Genomic DNA, 7,496 nt, shown 5'->3' on the forward strand with positions numbered 1-7,496 from the left:
CCTGTCCTTTCTGTGTGCACATGATCATCCCCATGAAACAGCTGAGTGAGGGACTGACATCCTTCTAAAAGTTCAGCAGATGAGTCTGCACATATCTTTGTGGGAATGGAGAAGACAAAACTGCTTGATCAAACCCCAAAAGCAATAAGGGGAGGAGGGGAGATATGGCTGCAATAGGAGAAGAAACCAGCAAAATCTAGTGGTGCATTAATGGTTGAATAGGTAAGAAATTAGGAGCAGTAGTCTCTGCACTCCTGCTGAAGGGGCTGGGAGCAAGCACAAAGTTAGGTGAGAAGGCACCATGGGTATGATCACTAGCACAGGTTGCCCAGAGAAGCAGTGGCTGCCCCTGGATCCTTGGAAGTGTCCATGGCCAGGTTAGACAGGGCTTGGAGCAACCTGGGCTAGTGGAAGGTGTCCCTGCCCATGGCAAGGGAGTGGAAGGTCCCTTCCTTAAGGTCCCTTCCAACCCAAACCATTCTGGGATTCCGTGAATAGGACTATTGCTCTAATCACTGTAGTAGGTGCTGTGGATACTTCTGCCAGTTTTGAAGAGCTCCTGGCTGTGCCTGACATGACCATAATAAGGTAACAGGGTACAGATGACAGGGCAAAAGAAACCTTCTAAAGTTCAACAAGATGGAAAAATTCTTCCCCTGGGATGGATTAACCCCACACCAGGGAGTGCACACAGTTCCTTAATATTCTCTGCCTGTACTAGTCCATTCCCACACTGGGAAGCAAACAGATCCAGGAAGTGGCAGCAGGCCAAGGCTTGCTGCTCAGGTAGTGTTTCCCCGTATCCTCAGGGAAAAGAGGTCTTTCCCACACAAAGGAAAACACAGAGCAGTGGAATGGCTGGGCTGATGGCTGTGCATTAGCAGAGGATGGAGGCTAAACACCATAAGAACATGTTGATGCATACCTGGGATGCTTTCCTAAAGGATCTGGATTTTTTATGGAAAACTCTTATGCAAGAACTAATGACAGCTGTCCTGATCTAATGCATCAACCCAAAAATAAGATATGGCAGTAGTCTCCTGCTTCTGCTCCACTGCATGTTAACCAGTTAGGCAGAAGTGAAAAAAAAAAAGCAGTCCTTTAAGAATACCAGGGAAGATCCTCCCGGGCTAGAGGCACTGGCTCTAGTTTTGGACTTGCTCAGGAGCACCTGCTGGGAGCAGAGTGATTCCCGAGAGCTGCTGGAGACAGATAGCACACCTCTTCCCAGTGCTGCATCTCTTTCCTAGGAACTCTTGCAGAGGTGATCCAGAGTGTCAAATCTGTTTTGGAGGTGATAGTGAAGAGAATGGATGTGGAGACTGACAAACCATGAACACAGGAATTGTATTTAAACAGAAAAAGCAGAGATCAAAATTCAAAATATGGTGTTTGCTTGAATAAAGTTCCCACCAAAAGAAAAATACCACAGATTCATACCTAATGTTATGGTCAAATGCTGAAGAAGTTCAGAGCCTTGCATTTTCACTCAGCATCACTATTTTTCTGTTCAAGTAAGTTTTTTCCACCTCCTGCTTACACAGCAGCACTGGGCCCATGAATGCTGGAACTCTGGGCTGCTGTGGTTCGTTATGGTGAGTGGGAAGCTCTCTCTTATTTGCTGTGTATGATACACAACCTTCATTCCCTGCTAAAATTGAAAAAAAAAAAAGTATAAAATCGTTGGGGATACTTGGCAGGAGCTCTGGAACTTGTAGCAAGCGTCTTTTAGTCGAGTGTGTCTTTTAGTTGTGGTGTGATTGGGGGTCAGGGCTGGTCCTGTGTGCACAGCAGTGCAGCCAAGTCACTGAGTCCCCCCCGGGGTGGTCCCCACTTAATCACCTGCACAGATGAGACAATGAGCTGGTTTGAAACTTGGCAATTGGCTGAAGATCTTCACAAGAAAACATTTCAGCAATTGGCACAGAAGATCTCCAAGAGGGAATTTCAGTGTGCTCTGAAGCCAACCTTCAGGCAGCACTGGAGCACAGAGCAATCCCCTGAGCCATAATCCTGGATGGAGAATGTGGAGAATCCAGCCTGTGCTTCCACAGCTGCCTGAGGGGGTCCTGTGAAATGGAACAAGGTGTACAGAGAGAAAATGCTTGTAAATAGTCACCACAGACTGTTCCTGCAGACACAGAACCAGTCATGTGGGACAGATCTTCAGCAAGTGCCCAAGGTAGTGGGAGTGGCTTGGAATGTCAGGAATGTTTTAAGATCTTCACTGGTGATGGATGGTGCACCTGTGGCACTGAGGGGAGAACCCTGGGCCAGCTCCACTGCAACTGTTCACCAGAGCAGTGGTTCAGTCGACCTCCTCCTGTTCCAATGGCTTCATTCCCCATCAGAGCATCACTCTGTGCCAAGACCTATAATTTGGGCTAAAAGAAACCCCAAAACCAACAACAAAAACCAAACAAAACCAACCCAAAAAGCTCACAGCCCCTCCTCAGAAAAGACCAAACCAGACCAAAAAAACCCCACAAAACCAACAACAAAACCCCAAAAAACAAATGTTCTGTCCTTGTCTATGCAACACATACAGGAATAACTAGATACAGGAATATAAAGAGGTCACACAACCTGTTCATTGCGCTGATTTTGTTCATTATGCTGATTTCGTTCCAGCATAGAGGTGTATATTTAAATCTAGAATACCAGGCACTGTTTTAACTAATATAGATTGAGGTTTAGAATACCTTAGGATGAGCTTTGTGGCCAGACTGTATCTTAATATTTACTACCCTTTATTTAACACTAAACCAGTCTTTCTGGTTTTGTTGAACCCTCCTTGTCCGAATGGAAGCAGAGACAGTCCAGACAGAAAGGCTGTCTTGCTGCAACTGCTTTTTTTTTTTTTTTTTTTTTTTTTAAGAGCCAGGTAAAACAAGAAATTTCTCAATTTCTGTCTTCCCAGCTGCATTGCCTATCTAAAAGTGAAATGCAGGGCATACTGAACAGAAACACAGAGTGGAATTGTACCTGTTGTCAGTTTGTACTATTCCTGGATACACCTTGTAATTCAGGAGATATTTAGGATTTTTTAGAAAGAGGGACTGTTAGTAACCACCTTCCTTCCCAAGCAACAGCACTATAACATGCAGAGTAGTCAAACCCAATTTATCAGTACAACCAATCACATGGCTTTAAATTAAATCCCCAAAGACATTTTAATCACATCCTGGTGCAAGCAATAAAAAAAACTATTTCAAATGTAAAGGTGAAATACGAAATAGCAAAATTTGGTTCAAAAATTTAGTATCTTTATTTGAAGAGTTTTAGAAAATTTTTACAGTTTTAAACTAAAACAGACTAAAGGAAATTCCAGTGTTTTTTAAAAGCAAAACAGAGAGAAAAAAACCAAATCACCACAATTTCAGTTGACCAGTCACTTTCAAGTTTTTCTTTCCTCATATCTACATATGCCTGAAATAGGCTTCATTACTCCATGCACAATTCCCTCTGCAGAAACCCTTGGGATATTTCTCATCTCTTGTCCTAAGATTCTGTCATTCCCCCATTCATTTTGAAATAGGGTTTTTCCCATGTCACGTCGCAGAAGGAAGAAGCAAATCTACATCTGGTCACTGGAAATGCTATGTATTACAATGTATTTACATATATAAAAAAATATATATATTATGATATGCTGTGCAATTGGATACAAGGCTGTAATTCAGTTAAGAGGGAGGGCTGGTATCAAAACCATGAAGATCCACACACAGGGTGGAAAAAAGCCACCCAGACTGAAATGAAAATCTTATGCACGTTACAGTAGAGACCTACAGTTTTGGAAAAACATAAATGTTTACAAAAAATGTCTTTTATTGTGTGGAAACAACATTGCTTTTTCCCTTGGTCTTTGCAATAGCTCTCTCCTACTGCCAGCACAGGAAGGGATCTGTGAGGTGACACACTCAGTTCTTCCTTATTACTTGCAAATATTAACAGCAGAAAAAATATCTTACTTGTACCACAGATATAGACAACCACAGAATTACTGGTTTATCTCTCCTTGTAGATATCATGCACAATTTTGCAAGTCATCACCCAGCAAGTGCTGCACCTTCCCCAGCCTCTGTGAAGGGAGAGGGACCCTCTTCCCGTGGGGGTCACCAGCCCAGCAACCAGTGAGTTACAACTATGGACTGACCTGCATGGTGTGAGGGACTGACTGACTGACAAGGGAAAGGAAATACAAGACAAAAACGAGGGAATCAGGGAAAGACATTCATTTTGTCTGCATCCCTGACCACATCCTTACAGAGAACGAAATCCCTCATTCTCTATGTCCCATCTGCACTTCATTTCCACAGCTTGTTTGTTTGGAAATAGTAGCCCCATCTGCAGGAAAAATACTCTAACTAAGTTTTCACACAAATCTTCCCCCACTGGCCAACTTTCTTTACTGTTCTTTCTTTTCTGAGGGAGGAGTTGTTTTTTAGCACATTTTTTTGTATTTTTTTCCTTTTTTTCCCTTTCTTTTTTCTTTTTAATTAAGGGGCCAAACTGCATAGAAGATCTTAAAAATAGCAAAAACATACAATAGGTTGGATCACAAGAAAACCTTGCCTTCAGCACCTGAAATGAGCTTTAAGTTTTTCCCTCACGTGCACATATGCAGAGTTAAATAGATGCATTTGCAAGCACTAAAATTAACAACCTTTAGTTTGCACTCCTCACAGCACAGGCCTACATACTATTATTTGAACACCATCACAAAGTCCTTCCACAAAGACACCAGACATTTAAGACTGTTCTACTGATAATGTTACCTTCCAAAAATCAACTTCCTCACTAAAAGCAGCTACTGTCAAGCATCCAAGAAACGAGCATTAAGCAAATGGGTCTTGCTCTCATCTCTTACATCCTCTTTATACTGCTCGAAATTTTTGCCTCCAGCCTCTCACTCAATCCACACCCAAAGCACCTCTGACTCTGTTTTGGTAAAGCAAACACTAGCAGGGGTCACAGGGTGGGTTGCTGGGGGGTTATCAGACCCCACTCCCTCCAGTCCTGAGGAAACAAGGTCAGGAATGAGCAGAGCATCCATGGGCACAGCTGTAAATCCAGATTTTTCTTTAAACAGTTAGGTTTTGCTTTCATATGTTGCTAGGCTGAAAGTACCAGAGCTCATACTTCCTTCTAGGTCAAAAAGGTTTAGTGTGTTTAGCCCCATGACACCACCCAGGTGCCAGGCTGGGCACGGTGGCCAATTCCCTGCTCCATGCTTCTCAGACAGCACCAGGAGGGCATTAGACACAGAGATTTTTTCTTGCTGTCCCACAGCCTGTGCTGGCTCTATGAAAGTTTGAGAATCAAAAGGTTGCTGGAGAGGACAAATGGCAAAGCAAGAGTAGAAGACAAGTGGGCAACGTGTTCACCCCAGCAAACATAGACCATTCCCACTGATGGGGCACCGGAGAATCAGCCTGTTTCCTAACATCTGTGATGTACATTTTTTGAAGTCTCCCCTGACAACTATGAAAAAAACAGATTATGACCCAAAGCAGAATGAACTGCACCACTGTGAGTTTTTTTGGGTCAAACTAACCCTGAACCCACTGTTTTGAAGTTTTTGTTCAATGTGAACTGGAACAACTTCAGTCAGACCAGAATAACAAAATCCCCTCCTGGTTTCTTGCTGGGGAGTGCATGTCAAGGACTGTGCTCCTTCCCAAACATCACCAGCTGCCCCCCATCCCAGCGTTCAAAGCTTGGATCCACACTGGAGAAGTGGCAGGTTTGTGGCACTTTCCTGACTACAGATGCACGTTTCAGATGAAAAGAGCTATTTCTTTCCTTTACAAATCTCTGGCTTAAGGAAAAGGTTATTGTGTTGGAAATATCAGCCACGACTCTTGTGTACAACCCAACCCTGAGGGTCTGGGCTCAGGGAAGCCCCACCGGACTCACTGGTCCGACTGAACAGCACGTTGCTGCTCGTGCCACAGTGTCACGTTCTCAGGGCTGGAGATCTTTCAGCAGCACTTGACTGTGAGGTGTTGGTTGTCTGCTACTGCAGGGCTCCCTACCAGCCCGAGTCACCAATTTTTTTAGGAGATATGGTAGAATCTTATAGTTACAGAATGGTTTGGGTCGTAAGGGACCTCAAAGATCGTCTCGTTCCAACCTCCTGCCATGGACAGAGATGCCACTTACTACATCAGGTTGCTCAGGGTTGCTTATCCTTGAACTTCCAGGGATGGGGTGTGAGCTACTCTACTTTGAGACCATATCTCTGCATATTTTCAGCTAACCAGTGTTCACATTAAACACCCAAGGTCAGTTCACAACACACAGCACGTGTGCGTCAGCAGTTCTCAACAAAAAATTCTAGCTTGCAGATTATATCTCAGAGATAAACACCTGGATGAAGTTTGCTGTCTGGAGCTAAACTTGCATGCCAACATGCAGGAAAATATTATGAGAAACTTGATAAACTGTAATGCCACCTTCAGCTAAGGAAAGTGGCTCCAAATTATTCTAGGAGCATGAGCACCTGTAGCTCTTGTCTGCTGGACTCACCAGCACCTTCTGGGAAAACAGAACCAAGTCTGAGTTACTGCATCATCACATGAAGTTAAGTCCTCTACTAGTTCCTGAAATTGTGGATGACTGTGTACAGTGTACTAGTTCCCAATTCAAGAAAATCCAATTTAGACACATTATTTATCACCTATCTCTACAGACGGCAAAATGTCATCTTTACTCCACATAATTTGAATATTTACCTGCAAAACTGGAAAAGGTGAAACCCTCATAGAAGAACACATAATTGATAAATACAGAAGATACAGAGGATCAGTGAAGAGACAGTTCTCTTAGGCCAGTGCCCATAGGAAGCTTCTGGTAGCACACAAAGCTGTCCTGTTCTGAAATGTTTCAGGATGCCAGAAGCAATTCAACAAATTAAACATTTAAAAAAAAAAAGAAAAAAAAGTAAAAAAAAAGGAGTAGAAAGAGCTCTGCAGCTCTCTAATGTGCTTTCTTGATGTGGTTTCTTTTCAGAGGATTTATCACCTTTAATTAGCAAAAGACCAAGTCTGTGTCACAAGATCCGAATTGTCAGTCATGGTGCTCGCAGAACTCCCTGACAGGACTGATGAGAGATAAATTGAGCACTCTGTGATAAAGTTCATGTTATAGCAGCATTAAATCCCAGGAAGCCTGACTTTCAGACTACACCTGGGCAGGTGGGCCAGGGGTGTGACACGACTCTGTGGTTCAGTTCTCTGCTCTCAGAACCAGAGGAGTTCGTGCTCTGGCCACAGCCCTGCCCTGCTCACACTCCTGGAGCCAAGCCCTTCATCTGGCAGACATTCTTAGATTTTTCTACCACCAGCACCAAAATTCCCTTACTGTTAATTGAAATCTATTAATTCTAATGTAACTTGAAAATGACAAATTGTTTTTCCAATTTGCAGCAGCATTTCAGATTTTTGGATATTTATCATACACAGTCTTGGGTCTTCTCTCTGGAGTAAACTGTT

Source organism: Neopelma chrysocephalum, unplaced genomic scaffold, assembly GCF_003984885.1.
Source record: "Neopelma chrysocephalum unplaced genomic scaffold, ASM398488v2 Primary Assembly neopelma1_365, whole genome shotgun sequence".
In the NCBI taxonomy this organism is placed as follows: domain Eukaryota; kingdom Metazoa; phylum Chordata; class Aves; order Passeriformes; family Pipridae; genus Neopelma; species Neopelma chrysocephalum.